This window comes from Neovison vison, chromosome 13 (assembly GCF_020171115.1).
Source record: "Neovison vison isolate M4711 chromosome 13, ASM_NN_V1, whole genome shotgun sequence".
NCBI classification, from domain to species: domain Eukaryota; kingdom Metazoa; phylum Chordata; class Mammalia; order Carnivora; family Mustelidae; genus Neogale; species Neogale vison.
This window is the reverse complement of record NC_058103.1, coordinates 104,151,474-104,176,945: the sequence shown is the minus strand read 5'-3', so window position 1 is coordinate 104,176,945 and position 25,472 is coordinate 104,151,474. Positions and strand designations below refer to the sequence as shown.

The 25,472-nt window shown below is 45.9% G+C and overlaps 1 protein-coding gene across 2 annotated transcripts in view; it reads right to left on the bottom strand.

Annotated features, from left to right (window-relative positions):
• TLN2 (talin 2) overlaps window positions 1–23,606 on the bottom strand; it is a 428,022-nt gene extending 404,416 nt beyond the window's left edge. For both annotated transcript variants that reach the window (XM_044230578.1, XM_044230582.1), the window contains exon 1: window positions 23,553–23,606. The gene's annotated coding sequence lies outside the window, so the exon portion shown is untranslated. The remainder of the gene's footprint in view (window positions 1–23,552) is intronic.
• Window positions 23,607–25,472: the final 1,866 nt, after the last annotated feature.

Here is a 25,472-nt window from a genome sequence, read left to right as displayed (position 1 = left end):
TTTTCAAGGATGAGTGAGAGTCTGCTGGGTACAACCAGGGGAGGGGTGGGCTCTCCAAGAAAAAAGTCCTGGAAGCAGATTCCCCAAGCACCTACTATGGGCCAAGCACCACACTAAATATAGAATAGCCACTGTCCCCATTTGGTCCCCCATCATCTTGTGGGTGACACATCATTAAGTGGATTTAAAACATAAAGAATCCAAGATTGCCCACAATGGGGAACTTGCCCAAGGCCCCACAATTTCCCAGGGAGACCTTTCCCTTTTTCGACAGGCCACATCAAGATCCATGGATAGCGGGATGAGGGGAAGTCATGCTATGTCCACTCTACCTTGAATACCAGGTAGAATACAAGACAGGCCAGAATGTAGGTAACCAGAGATAACAAAGCCAAGTCACTAGAACCACACACTGGTCTGAAAAATTAAAGTAGATGTAAAAGTGGACCAAAAGGTAAAAGGCAGCGCAAGGCCTGATAACCTTAGTTTTTATATTTTTGTCCCGCTAAACAGTGGTGCCACCTCACTCCCACTGGTCCACTGGCATTGTTGCGGCCCAGAGTCAAGTGTTCAGTTTCTTCTGCCAAGGCAGAAGCTTTCCTTAGCTCTAAGCTCACAAACGTCCATCTAGACTGGATTCAGTTCTTCCAAAACTCCAGACACCAGATCTGAGTTTCCCACAGTAGGGTTGAACAGCAGGGAAAATAATTTTCTGATCCAGAAATTGAAGACTGATCAAGTAACTGAAACAACATCCAAGAGGAAATTTCTATACATGAATATCGTCACTTAACTCAATTTTCTAAGGTTTTTCAGGCATTAGAGGAAGTGTAACATGAGGGGTCTGCAAGGCATTGAAAGCTTTGCCACCTACCTACAGGACCAGGCATTCAACCGATTCTGATTGGAGACAGAAAGAGGAGACAAAGTTGTGGAAGAAAGCAAGTCAGTGGGAGGGAGGGAGACAAAATGAGCGAGTTTAACTAATTCATAGAAGCAGGGTGAGCCCATACGAAGAGTGAGAATCAGCCAGAACCCCTACCAGCTAAGGGCAACCTCTGATTCCAGGATACTTAAGCCTCTCTCACCAGGGTAAAGGAGCAGGTATGTTGAGAAGGTCAAATGCAAATCAAATAAACCTCTTACCCAGCTACCTAAGAAGCACCTCTTTGAAATACAGTCATCAAGGAAGACAAGGCTCTATCTCCCAATTTCCTGGGAGGGCCAGGGCCTAGCTTGAACCATCACCTTACTCCAAATTGCAAGCCAGGATAAATTTAGCAATTTGATCTTGAAGACATGAATATAATGCATTGTATCCACTAACCTATATAAAAGAATGAGATTTCTTTCCGTCTTTATAATCTCCAGCTTTGTGATGCTTGCAGCAGACTGCCTATGATGTTCATCACATTCTAGTTCAATGCATAGTCAAAAATAAATTGTTTTCCTTTTCTTTTGCCTTTGTGAAGAAGTGTTCTGGGTTGGGAAAATATTTTGCTACTAATTATATTTCCCCAATACGCCTCAAAGAATCACCCTTACCTCGACCCAGACCTGACCTCCCTCAAGTTATTTTTAAGCTGTTTTCAACTAAAAGGGGTATAATCATAGCTTTATGATGGGATTTACCCTATGGACAGGGGAAGGGTCTCCCACAACTCACTAAGATACTACAAGAAAAGATGGAACTTGGTCCTCTGAATGTAGTAGCTTGGGGACAGTCTCTTAGATCAGCCTCCACACACCCCAAGTACCACAAATTCCAGGGAAACACTCCCAACAGGTCACAGAGCCCCTCAGCTGGCTAGTTCCAGCCCTGAGTACCTACCAGGCCCTCTGACAGGAAACCTGGCAGCGACACTTTCCTCTCCCTTTGGGTGACCCCCATCAGAGAAGGAATCCTGTCTTACTCTGCTCGGTACATTCCCCAGCACACAGCAAGGCATCAATGAATGGAAACCTTTACCTCCCCTCTTCTTCCTCAAAGTCAAAGTCAACACTATCTCAACATTCAGTTTGTTTCAGCTGGAAACATTTGCCCCATATGAGGAAATGTTTCTCAGAGAGCTGTGTTTCAACTCTTAGAATGAAAAAGTCCTTTTAAGAGAAGAATGCTCATCAAACATTTTTGCCATCACACAGCCAGCAGAAACACAGGTGAAAAACATCCAGGCTGTCTTAGCCGTGCCATTTTGCTATGATATCCCTCAGCAGGCAACCTGTCTCTCTGCAAGGCCCTCAGCCAGCTTTGGCATTTCTTCCACCTTTTTCTCCCTGAGATCTGTCCATCTCAGTCTATCCTTGACAGGAAAATGACTGTCAAAAGGACACTTAAGAGAAAAAAAAATTTTTTTTTAATTTTTTTTTTTTTCTGTTGAGAAAAAGTATTCTTAAATTGACTCCTCAGGCCACAGCCAGAGAGTGTTTTTTTGCAGAGCCCAGGCTGAGGTGAGCTGGACTGTCCTATCCATCCAGACAGCAGGGCTGCCTGTCGTTAATTATTACTGAGCCCTAATGGAAATCTAACCTTATTTACCCCAACCACTTGGCCTGGGTTACCAGAACAAGAAGCCAACCCAACGCAGAATACTCTGGGAAATGACTCACCAGCATGCACATCCAAACAGCTTTTGCTGCTTATAAACTGTATAGCAGTGCTTCTCAAACCTTGGTGTGCATTAGAACATCCTAAAGAACTTATTCCAATCTGTATTCCTGGGGCCCAGCTCCAGAGTTATGATTCAGTATGTGGGGGCGGGGGGTGCAGCTGCCTTTCTCTCAAGTTCCCAGGTGATACTGAGGCCTTGGGTCCCAAGAGCACACTTTGAGAAACTTGATGAATGGAGTACCTCAGCCACTCGTTAAAGGAAAGCGCCAGGTCCTGGCTTCTCGGACTGACAGCAGCAAGGCCTAGCCCAATGGTTCTCAAACCTAATTCCCACAGAGCACTGCTATTCTATCACTGAAATCAAAGCACGGGATTTCTCTCCAGTTTTCAAAGCAAATTAAACCTCTGACACCACTGAGTGCTTGTTTCTATTATAATCTAAAAGCATTTAATTTCTCAACAAATTGTGTCTTTTGTTGAGACCTTATTGAGTTCAACCAATGCGACATATTAGTAAGAAGCAGCTGTACGGCCTGGTTGACACAGCCAACACAACACGGAAGAACAAGGAAATGCAGAGCACGTGGCCTCTGGCTCAAATCTGACCTTCCTAAGGCGTCCCCTTTGACCACCACCTAATAACGTGCCCCTGGGCTGCCAGACCAAAGAAGGGCTTCATTGCGCTCAAAACTCAACCTCCTGGACAACCGAAGATGGGTACACACATTAAATTATTTTAAACCAAGGCAATGTGTAATCGATTGCTATACCGTGTGGCAGAAACGATTACAGGCTTCTGATTTTCCACACAAACAATTAGGCATCACAGGATGGCCTACATCCTCCCTCCCTGTGCCTCTGCGCTGGAGCCCATTAGGGTCCCCGACTTGAGCTAAAAAGTCTTTGTCAAGTTTCAGCCTGCCCACAGTTTAATTTTTAAAAATTTAATATGCATCTGTCCCTGGGGGCCTTGGCAAGAGCATATAAATCCATGCCCTGACTTTGAACACAAACCTTCTGCCATGTCCAGTGCAGAGGTCTCCCTTGTCCTGGGTGCTATAGATCATCTGAGTGGCACTTTGTGCCACGAGAAACTGCCTGGTATAGCATCCCCAACGACAGGGATATTTACCAGCTTGTGATTCTTCTTTCCTGACCTTTATGTGTAAGGTGGGGTAGCAAATGAAACCAGCAGATTAAAATGGCCTATTCCATTAAAACAAAACAAAACAAAAAAACCCCAAAACAAAAAACAAAACATTATGCTAGTTTTAAAGACGGGGGGGGGGGGTGGGTGGAAGAGCCAGCACATCTGGATCCAATTATTGTAAAGTTTCATAGTCTTAGGATCTTCTCTCCCAAAAGCAGTAGGACACAAGGACAATGCAGAGGACAAACAAAGATCCCTGGATCCTGCCCCAGGCTTTGTCACCAGCCCAATGTGTGACCTTGGGCAGAGTTCCTGACTGCTTCAGGGCTCAGTTTCCTAGACAGTCTTCCAGGCCACAACACCAGTACTAACTAGTAATAGGATTCAAGTGTTGATGAATTCATAAGGACCCTCACTCTTCCACTAGATTGTATATGCAAGGATTGCAATTCTCCTGGGAGGAGACACAGCCATTGTTCCTTTCTCTGCAGGGCCTGCCATTCCCCTATTTGCCTCCTCCCTGTCCTCCCCTCTCCCAAGCCTGGAGGCCAGTCTACTCCCCAAAGTCAGCTTCTCCTCCAGAGGAGTTTCCCGAACTGGCACTGAGCTCTCCCTGACTATAATGTCTAGCACAGCAGGACTTTAGTTCCTCAAATAAGCTTCTAATTGTCTTTTCGGAAATGTGCGTGGACGCTTATTTCAAGCCATTTGGCAAGTGCCTTGGAGGGTATTTGCTCTAACATTGTGCTTGGAGAGGGAGGATTTAAGAGTCTGGAGCAGCATTAGAAAAACTGCACTCCGGCTGATCTTTCCTTGGATGGAGATAAAACAACTTTTTCAGGCACCCACCACGGGTCTGATGCAAAACCCCACAGTTCTCCAAAACTTACAATCACAGACTTTTACACTTGGACCTCAGTCTTCTCCCTGGGGCAGTAAGAAGGTGTCCTGACAGGGTTAATGGAGGCCAAGAATTATGACACATTGGGCAGTCCCAGCAGCACTCTCCTGTCCCCAGGCATCATTCTTCCCAGATGCAATATTAACAGGAGAGCGAAGGCTCCTGACAGCTGGCTGGAGACAGGCCCTGAGTCAGTAAGAACTGGGGTTGGAGGATGTGGGATCAGCACTCAATCTGGAGTCAGAAAAGAGTTCAAATCCCTGGCCTACTACCACCTCCCTGGTTTAAAATGTTAACAGGTGTCCCTGCCCTCTATACAAGCCCTAATTTTCCCCAAATTTATTGTGTGTGCACATTCCCCCTCGGGTCTTATTAATATGCTGATTCTGAGTCAGCAGATCTGGGCAGGGCCTGAGAGTCTCAAAAAGTTCCCAGGTGGAACGGATGTTGCTGGTCCATGAACCAACTTTAAACAGCAGGGACAAGATTTACGATCGAAGCCAGTGTTTCCCAAACACCCCTGCTAAGAATCACAAAAGTAATTATTAATGCACAAATCCCAGAGCCCCAACCCAGATGGGTGCAGGCCTGGTGGACTGGAAATTTAACAAGTGCTTGGGTCAGTCTTATTGTCGGGGAAGTTTGGGGAAGCCCGGTCTAACTCATCTGAATCTCTCACAGCCTCTAGAAGCCCTCGCTTCCTATCTGTTGTTCTCTCCAGCTCTCCAGCTAAGGTTCCTTAAAGTATACTAACCTAGCTCCTGCTTCTGGGGGGTCCCTGTAGACACACTGAGAGAACTGACAGTTCTCCCAAATTTTCCCGAGTCCTGGTACATGTAGAAAAGGTCCATCCTTTTTTGTTTTTGTTTTTAAAGATTTTATTTATTTATTTGACAGAGAGAGACAGAGTGAGAGAGGGAATACCAGCAGGGGGAGTGGGAGAGGGAGAGGGAGAAGCAGGCTCCCAGGAGCCGAATGCGGGGCTCGTTCCCAGGATCCTGGAATCATGACCTGAGCAGAAGGCAGATGCTTAGTGACTGAGCCACCCGGGTGCCACGAAAAGGACCATCTTTGTAGGGCCTGAGTTCTGGCAGCCCCCGAGGGGCTGAGGGAAGACTGAGGGTACCACTACGTCCACATATCTCTAAACTATAATTCTGCTCCCCGACTAGAAAGCTCTGCTCCCATCTCAACATCAGTCAATGCGCAACACCAACAAGCCCGGCCCTCTAATACATCTCCCCATTGTTGTAAAATGATCCAAAACAGAAAAAGAAAAATAAACACATCAAATTCCTGTCTTGAGGTTGTCTCTAAGGGCCATCGCAGAGGGGGAAGAGCATATACACCCATTTACTCACCCTCTTTAACAAATTACAGATAATATCCATTAGACCAGAAGCCCAGTTTGCCTGACGTTTGTTATCTCACTGAATCCTTGCACCAAATCCTTGATCTGTCTGTTTTACGGAGGACACAAAGGCTTGCAGAGGTGAGGGGGCCTGCCTCAGGTCACAGAGTCAGCGGTGGCCACTGTGTAACAGGCTCTTACATGTGACCTTTGCCATACTCATCCCTGTTCTGGTTTGTTTGAATGCCTCCTGCTGACATGCACCCTGCTGGGTCCTGCTTTCCATGAGGACAGCACCCAGGTGTCTATTGTTCCAGGCTGTCCCAACCATGGACCTCAGAGACACTCAGAAAAATAGCCGCCAACCTGATGAAGGTGATACAAGCTGCCTCCAAAACCATAACAAGCTTACGGGTGCTCCCTGGTTTAAAAGACTTCCAACTGATAAAATATCAACTTATAGGACGTAAGATAGAGATAGAGAAAAGATGGAGATAAGATGGAGAAAAGATGGTGGAAAGGGAGTCAGAAGGCCTGATGGACTCTTCCCTGTCTCTGCCACTTTGCTCTCACACGGGGACATGCCACTTGACCTCTCTCTATACCTCAGTTTCTCCATCAACATGATGGTATAATTCATGCCCCAAACCTCTCTGAACTCCCACCAGGCGCTGGATGTGGAGCTAAGAAGAAAATGATCTCGGGGCACCTGGGTGGCTCAGTGGGTTAAGCCTCTGCCTTCGGCTCAGGTCATGATCCCAGGGTCCTGGGATCCAGCCCCACCCCCACCCCCACCCCGACGTGGGGCTCTCTGCTCAGCAGTGAGCCTGCCTCTCTCTCTCTCTCTCTCTCTCTCTCTCTCTCTGCCTGCCTCTGCCTACTTGTGATCTCTGTCTGTCAAATAAATAAATCAAATATTAAAAGAAAGAAAGAAAGAAAGAAAAGTAAATGATCTGGAGGAATGAATGAGAGGCCAAATCCATTCCTCGGCATCCCATGCCAATCCGCTCCTCCCACCCCACTGAACAGCAACAGAGATAAAGCACACAGAATGGTTTTCAAACAAGTATGAAACAAAAGAGGTCCTAGGGGGATCATCTGCATCACAAAAGGATGCTTTACTTAGCAAACTAATTCACAAAAAGGATGGCTAGTGTGACAAGTTCCCCTGATACATTTTTTTGAGTCAGGTTACTGAAGCACTAATACGACAGTAAATGTCCTCCTTTTTAGGTGAGCAGTTTTATTGATTTTAACAAACACACGCAGTTCCTGCTGTGGTTTTTAAAATAGTTTATTTCTAACTTTTCAAGAATGCATTATATAAAGTGACGTCGCATGGATAGTCCAATGAAACAAAATTAATTTTCACTCCTTTTTCTAAAAGTGAAAGTCCCCACTGTGCCAGAAGGAATAATAGAATTGAAAATCTTGTCTGGAGGGGTGCAGGGGTTGGGGGATCAATTTGCAGAAACATCTGTTAGGCATGGAGCATCGACTACCAAGATATATTAGTCCATGCAATTGGATCTCCTTCACTGATAAAAATAATTCCCTCCTCCCAACCCTCCCCCTCACATTTACCAGTTTTTTTTTTTTAATATGCACACAGAGCCCAAGAACATAAACATACTTCTACCAAAGGTCATCCTTAACTGAGCAGTTTAAAACCACAAAGCCTCCTTGAATTAACTCCAAAAATCTGTAAGTTTCACATACAATCAATCTTCCAAAGGAATTTACCTGGACAAAGAACATAACTTTTGTTTTAAGACTTATCTTAAAATGAACGGTGTGAGCTTATGTAAAAAAGGGAGGTGATTATTTAAATAGAATTCTAAAAATCTATTCAAAATACAACGCCACTGCAGAATTAGGTCCTTGTAACTTGAGACTAAACGACAGCATTCCTAGCCAGAAAATGGGAACAATGAAATTAATCTAACAGTGTTTATAACTTTACTATGAGGCTGGTAAGAAGCAGAACTGATTTCCAATCCTTAGCTCAGTGGCACTCAAAACTTCAGCGTACCTAAGAATCTTCTGATTACGAAAACTCCACATTCTTGGACCCCACATAGACCTACCCAGTGAGGATCTCTGAGGACTAGGCAACAATAGTGTTTAATCTAGATAACTCTGAGCATGGCGGCTAAGGACCACATCCTAAGGGATGTAGCCCTCTCTAAGCCAGCGAGTGTTTTGTTATGTAAACACTACAATGAAGTTAAGATGGTAACAGAACTTGGACATTGATCCTGAGTATGGGCTGTAATCTGTAGGCTAATGGCCACGGCTTAGAAATGTTCATGCTGGGCAGAGAGGCTGGTCATTGTAATATCAGCAGATAAAACCACACAGGGACAATTTTTCATTAATGAGCGGCTGCCTGCTCCAAGTGAGCTCCCCAGATCAGGAGTGCGGAATTACAAAGAAATCTCTGGGGCTGGGGCCCAGGAATCATGTTTTAACATTTCTCCAGGTGATTCTTCCATATGGTGCATGCTCCAGCATGTTTTAGTTAATGCAAATACATTTTATAACGAGAAATACTTAATAATCACAATTTCTTCTTGCCTTGTCCTCCTGCGGGTTTTTGCTTTGTTACTAAAGGATGCAATGTTTGTAACCACACCCTCTCAACTTAACCCCACCCCTTCCCCTCTGTGGTGCAAAATGTATATATGTAGCACAGAAGGTTTGAGCTAGCTTTATTTCCCCACTAGCTAACGGACAATTAGCACCGCCCAGACAGCCAAAGAGCTCCCACCAGACCCATCAGTATGGTGGCAGGGGTAATTATGAAGGGACATCCCCTTGGGCTTTCAGCGCCCCCAGGTTCCAAGGACTGCCTTTCCACCATGCCTCCCAAGGCCTCCCATGAAAGCCAGCCGTCAAATGGGCACTTGGTGGTGTGGCTGTGTTACTCCCCCCTAAAATATTGGGTCTATGGTAGAGTGCACTTGTTCTCACATTTTGGAACACATCAAAATCTCCAGGGGAAATTAATAAAAATACAGATTCCTTGGTTGCAACCTCAGCTTCTGATTCAGTAGTATTTCAGAAGGTCTCCTAAACCTGTATTTTAACAAGCTTCCCAGAAGCAAGGTTTGAGAATCCCAGATGTTACAGGAGACACCTACGCTATAGAGTAGAAAATCTGAGCTTACGTCAAACTCACCCAGTATTTGGTGTGTAAACCTTGGAAGACCTCAGCTTCCTCAAAGTAGAAACAACACCCACCTCACAAGGCTGTTACAGTGGCAACACACATACAAGGCCTTCCTGAAATGCCAAGCGCCAAAAACAGGAGAGGAAAACTGGTGGGTGCAGAATCTCACAACAATCAGCATTGAGGGTCCCCCTTGCCTAAAAAGGTAGCTTCAATAAGAAGCATTCCACATCAGATTCAACTTCTGAGACACAGGTCAGTCTGACAATCTGTGATGTGCACAGACTCATGTCCCCTCAAAAATGGTAATGTTGGAGTCCTAACTCCCCAGGACCACCAAATCTGGCCTTATTTAGAAATAGGACCTGTACGGAGGTGATCAAGTTAAAATGAAGTCATTAGGGTGGGCCCTCGACCTTTATGACGGGCGTCCTTATAAGAAGGAGAAACGTGGACACAGAAACAGACTCACATGAGGAGAAGACAGGCATCTATGAGCCAAGGAGCAAGGCCTCGCACCGATGAGCTTCCTTCATAGCCCTGGGAAGAAACCAACCCTGCCAAAACCCAGATCTCGGACTTCTGGCTTCCAGAACCGCCATCATAAATTCCTGTTGTATAAGCGGCGGATCTGTGGTACTATGTTACAGCAGCCCTAACAAACTCAAACAATCTGTCAGCTTCCAGTTCACGAACAAAGTGCCCTTCTGCTGTTCCTTTTGTGGGGGAAACTTGGGCCCTGACGCGTCTCAGATTCCACAGGGCTTGCTCTAATATCTTCACCAAGTACATACCTAAAGCTCCATGTGAACTACTTATCAGGTTAGTGAGAGAGCCACCTCCGGGGGGAGGGGGGCGATGGTGAGGGGGGCATCAGTGTAGGCTCAGCGGTGGAGTCCTGAGCCTGTAGCAACCCTCACAAAAATCAGAGCTCCAAAACATCTGCCAGTTTACCAGCAAGAACCAGCAAGTGATTTAACATCCTCATAAAACTGTCCCGACCCGTCCCTTCACAGCCGACTCACGCCCCCTCTTCCTTCTGTCGGAGTGGCGCCCACAGTCCCGCCCAGCACCAGCTGCTCTGAGAGCTGGAGAACCACCCTCGGCACTCAGACGCCTGGGGATCCCAGTCAAGAGGACCCAAAAGGGGCACCTGGGTGACTCAGTGGGTTGAAGCCCCTGCCTTCAGCCCAGGTCATGATCCCAGGTCCTAGGATCGAGCCCCTTGTTGGACTCTCTGATCAGCAGGGAGCCTGCTCCCTCCTCTCTCTCTGACTGCCTCTCTGCCTACTTGTGATCTCTCTGACTGTCAAATAAATAAATAAAATCTTAAAAAAGAATATATTCTAAAATACTTTTTTAAAAAGAGAGGACCCCAAAGGCCCTCAAGCAGATGATTTTCTCAAACTGAATGCACCTTTCTTTCTCCCCGTTAGTAGGACAAAACACATGGGGGAAATGCCCCCAACAAAAATAAAAGGCCGTTTTTATGTGCATTAAGACCCTAGAAGGTCTTACCCAGTAACCACAGAGGGTGCGGGAGAGCAAGCAGTAGACGGAGCCCATTGGGTGGCTGTCCTGCCCAGGAAAGGAGCGCTGTCTGTCCAGTGTGCAAGGTCTACGGGATGATTTTACCTCTGACACACCCTTCTTGGGCAAACTCTCCTAGGAGCCTCCCTAGGGTAATTTTTAAAAGCCACAGGTGCCCAGGTCTCACTCTCAGGGGTTCCAATTCCATGAGTCAGGTGGGATTTAGGAATAGCGGTTTTTATTTAATTCCAGGATAACTGACATACAGCATTATAACAGTTTCAGGTGTGTGACAGAGTGATTCAACAAATCTATACATGACTCCTTACTTTTTTTTTTTTTTTTAAGATTTTATTTATTTAGGGAGCGCCTGGGTGGCTCAGTGGGTTAAAGCCTCTGCCTTCAGCTCAGGTCATGATCTCAGGGTCCTGGGATCGAGCCCCGCATCAGGCTCTCTGCTCTGCAGGGAGCCTGCTTCCTCCTCTCTCTCTCTCTGCCTACTTGAGATCTCTGTCTGTCAAATAAATAAATAAAATCTTTTTTTTTAATCTTTTTTTTAATAAAATCTTTTTTAAAAAGATTTTATTTATTTATTTGACAGAGAGAGAGATCGCAAGTAGGCAGAGAGGCAGGTAGGGGGGTGGGGAAGGAGGCTCCCTGCTGTGCAGAGAGCCTGTTGCAGGGCTGGATTCCAGGACCCAGAGGGGATCGTGACCTAAGCCAAAGGCAGAGGCTTAACCCACTGAGCCACCCAGGCGCCCCATGACTCCTTACTCTTAATCCCCACCACCTAGTTCACCCATCCCCCCACCCACTTCTTTTCTTTAGAGGTAAGAGTGAGGTTTTTTTTGTTTACCTTTCTTTGGTCTCTTAAATTCCGCATCTGAGTGAAATCATATGGTATTTGCTTTTCTCTGACTGACTTACTTCACTTGGCATTACACCCTCTAAGGAACAGCATTTTTAAGAGCTTCTCCGGTGATTTGGACGCACACTCAGGGCCAAGAACCAGAGCCTCAATTAAAGTCAGGGTCCCGCCAGACATCCCAAGAAAAGGAAAAAGCACCTGGTGGTGGTCAGGAAAGTTGGATTCCAGTACCAGCTTTGCCAAGGGGCACCACTAAATCTCATCCTTCTGGACTGTTTCCTTCCCTATCAAAGGGAGAGGCTGACCTAGAACCATTCGGACCTCTGGTTTTCAAACAATTAACTTTGCTGGAATCACTCTAAGATTTCCTATGAAGACATGTGCCCTTCCTTCTTGGGTGCCCTAAACCCAACTGCTTTGAGCTTGCACTTCAGGCTGCCCTTGGCTGAAACCTTACCCTTTAATCCTGCTGGGAAGGGCCCGGGAGTGACAGGTGCCGAGCCCAATAGAAAGCCCTTCAAGGAGAAAATTAAGCCTCTTAAAGTGCCCTGATGTAATCTCTCAAACCCAGGAAAATCCACACATCTCTGGGAAGATCTGCCATGCATAACCTCAGGCCACACTCAGGAGATACCTTCACTTACATTAAACTGGGTCCTACACCCCCGTGTCAAGTAATTATGGGTGGTCTTACAGCAATGCAAACAGAGAAGACAGGGGTTGTCATTTAAACACACGAAGCCCTGGGATTCCCTAAGCTGGGTGTTTGAGAGAGCAGCACTGAGGGAATCAGGGAACGCGGCAATCCATCCACAGGCTCCCTCTGCATGGGCTCAAATGCAGCAGGACACAGAGGAGACATCTCTCTATGCAGTCAAGAGCACTGTGGGGATGAGTGATGAACCAAACCACCCACCAGAACATCGAGGTCAATGATAAACACTTCAGACAAGTGAATTTGCTGTCTTCAACCCAGTGACACCAGCTACCCAGAGGATGGCTTAAGTGCCCCTCCTTCTGAGATAAAAATGAGAGGGACAACCATGTGTCTGCAGCTCAGTATCCTTCGCAGGCGCCTTCTATCACTCAACAAGGAGTTAGCAAGGAAGGGCTTCCTTCATTCACTTGAACCTCTAATGCTTACCTCTTGATCTAAAACGCACTGGCCCCATGAGACCCTGCTTTTCCACTTCTATACTCTCTTCTTTAGCTCAAACCTGGGGAAGACTTCCATTTCCTCATCTAAGGCTAACCTCTGTAATCAGCAAGTTTTCTTCATCAATGACTCATTAAGAATTTCTGTGATCTCCTATGTGCCAGTCATTGCTCTAGACACTTGGGGATGCGGTACCAGATAGTTTCCCTCATGAGCTTCTATCCTAGTGCCATGGGGTAGACAATAAATGAATCACGTATCAGGGAAAGATAAAAGATATGAACACAAAAAAGGAAGAGGTTTAAGAGCAGAGGCTAGAGGGTGCCAGGGAGACCTCTACAGAGGAGACACTGGAGGCAACCGGCAAACGGAATGAACGGTGAGAGAGCACCCCCAACCTTAGGAGCAGGACGGATGAGGAGATCAGAAGGAGAGCTGGAAGGAAGTGGAGCACCCAGGGTGTAGGAGAACCAGAGGAGAATGGTGGAATGAAAGCCAGGTGAAGAAAGTGTCCCAGAGGGCAATCAGCTGGCTAACCGTGGCAGAGAGGCTGCAGAAGGTGGACAGCACTGGTGGCCACTGGACAGCACTGTGGGTTCAGTGAAGGGGTGGGGCAAAAGCCAAACTGGAGTGGGTTCAAGACAGAATGAGCAGGGAGGAAATGGGGCGGGGTGTATGGCAATTCTTTCAGAAAGGTTTACTATTAGGGAGGGGAGAGGAATGGAAGAAGAGTTGACTCAGGGATAAGGTCAAGACTGTGCTGTGGTTGCTGCTTTTTTCCCTTAATATGAGGGATACTACAGTATCTCTCTCTTGGAGGATTATCCATCAGAGAAGGAAAAGTGATCACGCAGAAAGGAAAGGGCATACATGCATGAGTGAAAGTTTTGCATGCCAAAAGAGAACAGGCTCCAACGCACATTTGGTTACAAGGCTCTGTGGATACAATGTTGCTCAGCCAGAGCTGGAGATAGGCTAGCAAATCTTAATAGGAAGGAAGATGATGCAACTCATTCCTAATTGCCTTTTTTTCTCCCTGAAATAAGCCAGGTTATCAGTGGAAAGTGGGGTGAGGATAAAAACATAGTGTAGCCCACTGTGCCAAAAGTTCCCCTTGAGATCTGTGGTCATAAATCAAAAGAGATAATATAGATGGCTATTTGTTTTCTCTAGCCGGGTTCCTCTGCCTCAGGCAGGAGCAAGGTAGGTAGTAGGCAGAGGGTGGGGTTTTCCCAAGAAAGTTAGATGAAGGGAGAAAGGGTCAAGGGAGTTGAGGGTGTATGCGAGCACCTGAGCTGGGAGCAGGGGAGGTCAGAGGAGACGAGTGGGATGATGGTCAATGAAACGTAGAAGGGTCACCAGGTCAGAGGCCCTTGCAGGGTGTCGCCTAGGTGGAACTGAGTCCGAGAGGGAAAAAGATGAAAGAGAAAAGCTGAGGGTCACACTGGAATGCTTGTCAAGATTTTGCTGGAGGTGCAGGTACTGGTAATGTCAAGGTCCACAACTGTGTTTTTCAAAAGAAGGGCTACTGGACAGGAAAATCAGTATAGGGAGTCATAAGGAGCATTCTTTTTTAACTGAACAAATTTAAAAAGTCTAAGAATACATTATACCTAGTAAGGGTAAATAATGTTTCGGGGAACTGGTTTCAGTTGTATGTGTGTGTGTTCTTACCGCGTCATCACATCAAATTGCTATCGTCTGTGGACTGGTGTTCAAAGAACAAGGACACCATGGCAGGGCTTCTCAATGCTGGCATGGCTGACATTCTAGGCCAGATAATTCCTTGTTGTGGGAACTGTCCTATGCATTGAAAGATGTTTAGCACCATCCCCCATTAAATGCCAGTAGCACCCCTTCCTCCCTCCAAGTGAGACCCACAGAAATGTCTCTAGACAGTGCCAAATACCCTGTCTAGAAATAACCACGGGAGGGGTGGCAGAAGCAGGGTAGAGGAAAAGAACAAAGAGAGGTGGCCAAGGGACTTTTGAATAGTCAATCTATACAGATTTCAAGTCACCAAAAATGTTGATGGCACCATACGACTCACTGTTTAAAAATTCTGATTATCAGGGGGCACCTGGTGGCTCAGTAAGTTAAGCATCTGCCTTCCACTCAGCTCATGATGTGCTGGGTTCAAGCCCCACACTGGGCTCCTTGCTTATGGCAAAGTCTGCTTTTCCCTCTCCCTCTGCTGTGCTCATGTGCACACTCACTCTCGGTCACAAAAATAAATAAAAATCTTTAAAAATTCTGATTATCAGGAAAATTAATAAAGCATAATTAAGCAGGAAAAATGTTCTTAAACATGCTTACAAAGTTCAGTTCTAAGGCTTTCCTGTAAATCAAGGTATATAATATAAAATGGTGAAATAAACCAAATCTATAATCCCAAAATATCTGAGCAAACAGAAGCAAGCTAAGGATTACAGAAAACGAAGCACACTGCATTCATCGCTATATATAGGGAGATGTTACTGTTTTGATATTTGATCATTACAGAGAAATATAAGTTCTTATACATAGCTGATAAACCCAAAGCTAGCCACTAGCAAGACTTTTATGAAAGCGTTTTCTGATTATAAAAGAAACATACACTAAATATAAAGAAAATTTGGAAAATACCAAAAAGTATTTTTAAGAAATTTTAAATATTTATAACACCACCAGCCAGAAAAATTCATTTGGTTTGTCCCATTCGTGCAAAATACATATTAAAAAGAAGAAGGGTGAAAAAATAATGAATACTGTTTTTCTGAAAATAAATAAATTGGAAAAAAATAAATAAATAAAAAACATAATTATTAAAAAAAAAAAGAAGAAGAAGTAGTAGTTGTTGAAAGGAGGAGGGACTATGGTCCAGATCAACAGAATCTTCAAATATGAGGCAACATGAGGCAGAATACTGTAAATCAAAGCTCTATACCTTGGCTACTTATCAGAATTACATAGAAAACTTACCCCCAAGTGCCAAGGCCACACCCAAACCAATGCATCAGAATCCATAGGTGATCCCAATGAGTTGTCATCGGGGAGAACCCTACAAAAGAGATTCATCCTACAAACTGAAGCAAGATCTCCTTCATGAACATTCCATTTTTTTATACACCCCACGACCAATTTTGCTTTGCTTATAACTTATATGTGAAATCATTAGAAAATAAAAAGCACTAAAATTATGTGGCTAAAAATAGAACAAATGTTTATCTGCTAAAGAATTTTAGGATCAGGGTATCAATGGGGAGGGGAGCCTTTCAGGGAAACTTCTCTTAAACTTGGGGTCATCTGAGCCTCTAAGGACATACACACAAGTGAGGGTCCCTGGGGACAGCCAAGCACACACGTGCCACTGATAAGCACTGTTAGAAATTTGTCCCCTCTAAAGGCAGTGAAATAAACACTTGTTGAAATTAATGGCTACGGCACTTAATTTCCTCCAAAAAAAAAATGCACTAATGACCAGATTACAATACAATTTAAGCAACATCATCTGGTCACCATTTTCTTCACAATGCCCTTCACATGTAGCAACTTTTTATTAAAAGAAATCAATGACTTCAAATCTTGCTATGCATGCATGTTGAAAGGCCAAAACCAAAACCAAACAATCCCTAACAGTCCTCTCCACTCTCTCATGAGAATCCATTACCAAATATTTAAAACAATACTCATGAACTCTGACTTTTACTGTGGAGTAAATATCCATCCATTTAACCATCACTAAACCCCAAACACATACAACAGAGGCAGACAACAATTAAATAAAATAACCCAAATATTGATTTCTCCCTGCTTGGTAAAACTGATAAAACTGAGTTAACTTGCCTCGATTGGCATTCTAAATTTCATCCAGGACAGGGTAGAGCACTGGCTAGACAGGAGCACAAGATCTGCAAATCGGGAAGCTGGGTGTTCTCTAAACCAGCAGTTCTCAAAGTATGGTCCATGACCAGCAAGATCAGCATCACTGGGGAGCTTATTATAAATGCAAATCACTAAACCCCACCCAAGACTCACCGAGTCTGAAAACCTGGACAATCTGGCGTTTAACAAGCCCTGCAGGTGATTCTGATGCATTTTAGCTGGGGAACCACTGGTGTACCTAAACCAAGATTTTTAAATTGTGCAGCAGAGCCCTGGCTTGCAGTGGGTTGAGATTCTGAGTCTCCCACCTGAACTCATAGGGTCACAGAAGGTCACCTCTTTCTTCTTTCTTTCTTTCTTTTTTTTTTTTTTAAGATTTTATTTATTCATTTATTTGAGAGAGAGACAGAGAGGGAGATGAGAATAGAGAGCAGGAGGGGGAGGCGGGGAGAGGGAGAAGCACGCTCCCCTCCAGGACTGTGGGACCATGACCTGAGCTAAAGGCAGACACTTAACCGACTGAGCCACCCAAGTGCTCCCCAGAAGATGGACTTCTTAAAATGTAGATGGAATTGCCACTACTTTACAAAGTTTGATTTTAGCGGTAACTGCTAAGAATTCGTAAATTCCATCAAGTTTCAAAATCACACTAAGAAGCAAGATTATAAACGATTCAGGTGGAGCAGTCAGGAAGCTAAGAGTCATGAAGGAGACCTGAGTTCAAATGCCAGCACAGCCATTAAACAGGGTTTCTGAGCCTCAGATAGGAAAACCAAGCTTTAGGATACACAGCTGCTATCTGAGGACACTGCCATTGGCCAGACCTTCACTCAGCTGGGATCAGAGAAAGTCAAGGAAAAGGAGAGTGCATGCCAAGAGCTTTTTCTTTTTTTAAGATTTTATTTATTTATTTGTTTTGTTTGAGAGCGAGAGAGATAGAAAAATACCGCATTCATGAATGGTGGGGAGGGACAGAAGGAGAGGGAGAAGCACGTCCCTGCTGAGCAGGGAGCCCAACAACGCAGCACTCAATCCCAGGACCATGGGGTCATGACCAGAGCCCAGGCAGATACTTAACTGACTGAGCCACCCAGGCACCCCACTAAGAGCTTCCCCCCCTATTTTATTTATTTACTTACTTATTATTTTTATTAACATATAATGTATTATTTGCCCCAGGGGTACAGGTCTGTGAATTGTCAGGCTTACACACTTGATGGCACTCACCATAGCCCATACCCTCAGAGCTTTCTTGGTCTCTTAATCTCACTACTCTCCCCGGGTGGATAGAGGTAAACAGCTTTTCCTGAAGCCATCCTTGACAATGAAGGCACTGACTCAAAAGTGGGAAATCTCAGGATGTCAAGAGATAATTGAATGAAAGTTTCCAAAGAGATAAAAGATTGTTGCAGAAGGCATCAGAAAAAGCAGCTGAGATACTGCTCATCTTTTGTTACCAAAATGGTCCCAAACAAGTTTCATATTCATGAACCAAATACCTTTTTCAGGTGCTTCCATAGAAAAGCTTTTGTGTTTGAGCAAGTAAACCCATCAAGGTGTATATGGACCAAGTTAATCACCCCCTGTTCCCACTGACTATTTTAAACAATCTCAAGTTTTGTATGTCCTTACACATCATTCTCCCAGGTTATACGAATAGGACTTCTTTTTTAAATAAGAAATAGGATCATACTACATATGATACTCTGTAACTTGATTTTACTTCACTTTTACTTTATCCATGATGTTTAAAACATCATGGATATCCCTTACAAAATCCAAAATAAACGCTATATTATTCATTCTACTGAGGGACATTTCAAGTTGCTTGTTCATTTACTTTAATAACCCTACAATGAACATCTTCATGCACAGGTCCTTGCATGCTGATGATTTTCCTCCTGTAAGACAGGACTCTAAATATGGGATTGCTAGTGCATATGGCAGCAGGTTCCAAACTTACAGAGAAATTGTCTGCTTTCCCTAAATCTTACAACAATTCATACTCCCGTGAGAGTCTGTGAGTTGCCCCCCAATACATCTAACAGAAGATGCTACCAATTTTTTAAAAAGTGGGTCAAGTGGATGGACAGAAAAGGTAATATCTGTTTTAAATGTGTGTTTCCCTGACCACTGTGGAGGTTAAAAATCTTTTCACATGTTTACTGACCATTTATATCTCTGCTTCTAGAAACACTGTTCATATCCTCTGTTCATTTTTCTTTCTTTTTTTTTATAAGATTTTATTTATTTATTTGACAGAGAGATCACAAGTAGGCAGAGAGGCAGGTGGAGAGAGAGGGGGAAGCAGGCTCCCTGCTGAGCAGAGAGCCTGATGCAGGGCTCAATCCCAGAACCCTAAGATCAAGACCTGAGCCGAAGACAGAGGCTTTAACCCACTGAGGCACCCAGACGCCCCTCTGTTCATCTTTCTATGATGTTGTCCTTCAAATCCATTTAATCACACACTCATTTTCCCCCACCCCATCTATTAGCTATGTAAAGTACAAATGAGTATCATCCCCTAGGAAGCCAGCATGTGAGGTTAGGGCAGGGGCTGTCCTAGCATGAAGTGCTTCATAAGCCCTCAAAACAAATGCTGAGTAAGTGGATAGGGAGACTTTGAGAATTTTGTTTGCTAAGATTGGAATTAACAGAGTAAAAAAGGAAATACAAATATTCATTTCATTTCCTACAAATTCAGAACAGCATCACTTTGGCTGAAATTAAATCATTGGTTAAGAGAAACACAAAACCATGTTCTTGGCATTGACTCTGAAAATCCACTGTGAAATGGGTGGCAAATGAGCCCAGTCTTAATTCACAGTTCTGGGTAAAGAAAGGCTCTCACAACCAAAGCACTTTGTACCCAGCCTTGTCTACCAGCTGTCATTCAAATGGCACCTGCTACTGAGCCAAGGGTTGTTAGGATGGTGACGGACGGGAGAAGCCTACCTTAAGCATTTTGTTTCTTTTTTGGTTTTTTGCCTCCACCCCCTCCAAGACTTTTTGCCTTTTAAAATCCCCCAATTATTGAGGAGGGGGCCTGTGAAGGAGGCCTACAGGGGGAGTTCGACAGAGTTCAGATTCCTTAACTCTTTTAACTTTAGGCAAAACATCTGGTTAAACCCATCATTTATCCCCATTATTTGTAACAGTTCTGTTTGGCTTATGTTTTAACTAGTCTCCTTATTAAATATAAAAATAATAGGATTAAGAAGTTCTGGGGGAAAGGACTGTAATTAAAAAGGCACCAGTTGGGTAAGTTAAGCTGAAATTTTGGCCCTGCTTATTACGTTTTCCTTCTTGTCTTTCAAATGTTTTTTGTACCCAATAAAAATAACTTTGAATTATTTAACTCTTTTTTTAATACTTCCTGTATTGGCCAAACACCACCCAAAATCTCCAAGAAAACATTATGACTCAAAAGTTCTGAATCAATAATGTTACAGATCACAAGTTTCTGACACTGTCCCAAGTGTCTGGACATGTGCACATACAACACAACACACACACCACAACACACACATCACATAGCCCAGTAAATGGACAGGCAAAGCTCCAAAACCCACAGGCATTTTCTAACCTTTTGTAGTTATAAAACCCTCTTAACAACAACAACAAAAATCCAGGAACTTTGATCAAGTTACAAAGTTATAATATGAATCAGGCAAGAGACAACAAAGCACAATTTATAACATTTTGTTAGGAGAGGCCTAAGAATCTGATAAATATGAAGGTAAATTTGGGAATGAGGATTGAAGGATTTGCAACTTTTCTTTAATTTTTTATTTCAGCTTTATTAAGAAAATTTTTAAAAATTTAATTTGTATTGTATTAACATTTAGCACATGAACACAGTATGTGATATATGTGTAGTTACAAAACATAAAGCTAAAATGAATAAATGCATTTCTAGATGTGCAGATTTTTTTTTTCCTGACCATAGTTGGTAAAAACTTGGATTGCTCACCATCTGTAACCACATTTAACTGTTCTTGGGAACTAATAATCTGCTAGGATTGATGCATCGGGGTGAAGGGAATCAGTATAATTCTGAGGTACAAAACACAGAAACTGGACTAGAGATCTCCATCTTCCCCCCCCCCATCATTTACACACGCGCGCACACACATATACATACCTCTTTGTAAAACTTGACTTTCAGTGAAAATACTCTAGGAAAGAAACAGTGTTCGGTTTGAAAAACCCTAAACTAGGAGGTTTAGCAGTAAGCTAATTCAAGACACACCTATAAGCCTAAAAGCCTGTAAAGCGTATCCCCAGTAACTCATTTAACAGTTTTAAAAATTTGCTTTCCATTTGGAGGTAGAACCACAACCTCAGTGTCAAAAAGGACACTTTAATTAAAACTGTTTTGTATCTCCTTGATAACCTGAGTGGGTACAAAGGCAGAGAAAAATCAGTGACTTCCCCAATCTGAAGAGCCCAGTCTCTTTGTGATTCAAGGTACCGGGACTAAGACTAGGAACTTTACAAAATAGATGGTTTTCTGCAACTGATTTGATTCTCTCCTAAATCAGCTATGCTAGTTTTAGATAAATGTATCTTGGGCTCTGGGTGTTTTCCACAACTTCAGGGCTGAAAGAAAGAGAAAAGGAAGGAAGGGAGGAGCGAGTATTCATGCAGGTAACCCTCAAGGCCACTGGTCACATCCACCACCCCTACACAGTGTTTTCATAGATCTCCCAAATCAGTAACCGGAAGATAAATCTTGGAAACGCAATGGCTGACAACCACACTGGAGGCACTTAATGAAGTGGACTAGCAAAGGACCAGCCTAATCCCCGACATCACAGGGCGCATCCCAAATGAAAGCTTCACACCCCTCAGCCTTTTTCTGTGATCTCTTGAAGACTCTCCAATGATGAAGCCCCAAAGTGCTGACATGACCTCAATACTATGGCATCGTTTCAATAAGACGCCAAGGAGAAACGCTGGCATGTTTCTGCATTCAGCTGATTGTAGGTCAGCAAACACGCCCTTCCTCTGCCCCTTCACAAAGGAGCGATCACAATCTACTGTATTTCAAAAGAAAAGAATGCCCATGGCCCCACTCCTGAGAAGTCGCCAACTCCAGCCTCTGGAGGAGGGAGGAGGATAGCGCGCAACCTGACGAATGCCACAGCTCAGCACACCCAGGTACTATCAAAGCCAAAGTATGCAGTGGAGCACCAGCGTGCTTGTAATTTATGTGCATCTGGGGCCCCATTTCTCGGGACGTCATCTCTACCCTCCTCTTCGTATCTTGGACAACACCAAACACCTCAGCTCCCGCTTCTCTCATCTTCTGTTAATAACCGGAGGTTCGTTTTCACCACGAGACGCAGAGATTCTGAAACAACTCTCTTTCCCCCAATCACCTCGCCTCTTCACGGACGGCACAAATTCAAGTTTCCCCCACGCGTCACCTGAAGCCCCAACTTCTGGAAACGCCCCCCACCCCCCATCTCGCCTCCAAGAGCTGGCATCGCTGCGAAAGCCGAGCACGCAGCCGCGGGCGCTGCTGCTGTCGCCACTGCACTCAAGAAGGCTCGGGGAGGCTCCGGCCGTTCTTCGGCCCCGGGGCGACCGCAGGCCAGGCCCTCGCACCGGACCGCCAGTCGGCTCCCCTCCTCTCCCGCAGCGACAGAGCTCCCGCGCCGTGCGGAGCGCCCAGGCGAAGCCCCGCGCCGGGAGCACGCTTCGCACTAGGCGCCCGGCCGGGGGACGCCGCCAAGCGCACGGCTCGGGCGGAGCGCCCGGGCGGCCGCGGCGGCTGGGGAGAGGGGCGTGTTCCCTGCGCCTCGGAGCCCGCACGCCGCGTCTCAGCCGGACAGGGAGCGGGGAGAGCCAGGCGCGCAGCCCCTGACGGAGGCTCTGGGCCCTCCACCCGGGCCGGGCCGGCCTGGCGACGCGCTGCAGCCCGCGTGTCCCTGCGGGAACAGCCTCCGTGCGCGCTCTGTGCCGCCGCCTCCGCGCCTCCCTCGGCGCGCAAACTTTCCCGGCGAAAACCCCTCCGGCCTCTCCTGCGGGGGCGCCGCACTGTCCCCGGGACCCCAAAAACTGTACGCCCCTTCCCTCCGCAGCCGAGACCCACTGAAAATATGGCGCCCTCGAACGTCGTTCCTCGGTCCCCTCAGGGAATCCCGAAATGCCCAGTCCCCAGGACCCCCCGGCTCCCAATGAGCGCGAAACTGTAGCTTGCGGGGCCAAAGAAGGAAAGGGCGCCGCTCCAGTGCGAGGCCAGCGGCACTAAATCCAAATCCTGCTCTCGCACTCGGGCGGGCGCTGCCCAGGTCCCTCAGCAGCCAGCAGTTTCGCTGGTGGCGAGACTGCCAAGGGGAGTCGTAGAATCGGCAGGTCTGGGAGTCCGGTACTGGACGAGCTCCGCGTCGGCGGGCTGTCTTTGCCTCGAGCCTCGGCCCGAGACTTGTTTGCAAAGTGGCTCTGGAGTCGGGGCGGCCAGTGCTGGAATGAAGCCGGTCCGCCCGCGCCAACTCTCCTGGCGCGGGGGCCCGGCCCGGGCCGAGGGGACACTCCATGCAGGCGGGGCCGCTTTTCAAAGCCCAGTTACCGGAAACCCAGCGGGAGCCCCGGAGGGGACTGGCTGCCCGCGGCCAGGAATCCGTTCTCAGGCGCCGGCTGCCAGCCTGTTTGCAAACCGCTGCGCCCAGGTCGAGTGCAGTGAAACATACATGTGCAATAGACAGGTGCATTAAATTTATTTTATTTTTATTTTTATTTTTTGCAAAAAGCCCTCCTAGGACATCAAATCTGGGAGCTTTGCAGGTTTTTTTCTGCATTGGCATCACTCACGAGATGCAAAAGGGAGGAAAAAACCACCCACATTTTCCTTCTGTAAAGGGGAGGGAAAAGACACGAGAAATTCATGCAACGTGCATGCAGCTGGAGGAAGAGGAAAACCCGAGTGAGCCGTGCGTCTTACCGGGGGATGCATTTACTGTCTCATTGCAGAGCGCCTGCCCCGGAGTGCAGCTGGCGTCCCCCCGCGCGCCCGGCGACCGCTCCGCTCCCGCAGCCGCCTCAGCCGCTGCCGCCGCCGCTGGCTCCGGGCGCGGAACAAGAGCCGAGGGCGAGCGCGAGCGCACGGCCCGCGAGCGCCGGGAGGGCAGGAAGCGCGTCATCACTCGGGGACGGCGCGGCCCCGCGCGGCTCTAGTCCAGCAGCGGCGCCGTGCGGCACCCGGCTTGGGCAAGCAAGGGCCCCTTCGGGGTCTCTATCCCGCGGCCTGCTGCTGGGAGGGTCCGCGACGCGAGGCGCTACGCCGGCCACGCTGTCGTGGGTATAAGGGGGCGCACAGTGACCCCGGCTTCCCCGAACTCGGGCTCAGCTGTGAGGGAGATTAGAGAGGGAGAAGAGGGGACACGGCGTCTATGGAACGGGGCCCCTGGGACCTCAGAGCTCTCACCGCAGACCACTGGCCACCCTGGAGCGAGCTGCGTGGTTCCGACGAGAGGAGAGTGGCCGGCTGTGGGGTCCTGCCCTGACGCCGTCGGCGGGAGCCGGGAGCCGGCTGACCTTCTCCGCACGTGTTGCACATGCGACACTGAAATTGGTGGTCAGAGGTCACTTACGGTTTTTGAGAATGGCTGTAGAGAAGGGGCAGCGGGGACACGCTATTAATAAGGAAATTTTTTATTCTATTTGCCTACTATGCCCTTGAATAAAGTCAGTTATATGCCTGTTACATATACACAGTCATTAGGAAATGTAGGATGACATGAAACAACATGATGGTTATTAAGGGGGCAGGGAGACAAATCACAAAATACTGTATACCATATGATCTCATTTTCTTAAACTATGATGAATGGAGAGAGGTAGAAAAGACAGAACAGGAAAACAGTGGACAGATGATAACTAGGTCTCTCAGTGATTGGTGGAAATGTGGGTGATTTTTCCTGAGTAGTTCTCATTTCTGATTTTTCTGTCAGGAATATCACTTTTGTAGTTAAAAAAATTTTTTTCTTAAGACAAGACCTCTCATTTTTTTTTCCCCAGCCCAATACAGAATAACTGGGATAGACCCCTCTTCCCAAGAAATAGGTAGGTAGTGGTCTCTCCAATTAGGCATAAATGCAACTACATCAACTTCAAAGCGTTTCAGAGCATGAAACTGCTGCTGCTATGAACTGGAGAGTGGGTTGATTTTGTAAAGTGAAACTATCATTTAGAAGTCTATTGGGACATCGGATAAGACTGGACATCCTGTAAGAACAATGGCATGTTTTTGTCTGGGCTGATAATGAACTTGATTTTATTATAACCACAGAGAATGAGTGTATTATGTATCATCAGAGTACAGCTTTGTAACTTATTGCGGAGAACAAACTTTAAAATCAAAAAGCACAATCAGAGCCAATGAATTGGCAACTTGAGATCAAGTCCTAAAAGTTGCAGGGACCAGACTTTCTAATTACGCAGGTAAAATGTGTCTGTTCACACCTTTTTAAACAGTCACTGGTCTAACAGGATAACTGATGGTAATAGCAAGTCACTTAGGGGATGGTTACAAAGTAAATCTTCATTGATTCCTGTAAGAGATTAGTAATAAGCTCATTGAATTAATGCCATCTAAATTGTCACTTGGTTCACTGACAAAAAGCAACAGCTTTTTATAGTTCAAATGCTGGGTTTGCATAATAAGCTCATCAAAACAGAGAAAAATTGGTTGCAACTAATGTAATTTTTCCAGTCCACTCAGTCCTCGGTTCATAGGGCCCAATGGCTTCCCATCAAGCATCTCAAAATCAGTTTTCTTCCCCCAACTTAGATTTAAATTTTTTCCATGACTTAATTCCTCCTCAAAGCATCCTGTGCTCTTGCACTGCCTGCCCATGAGATG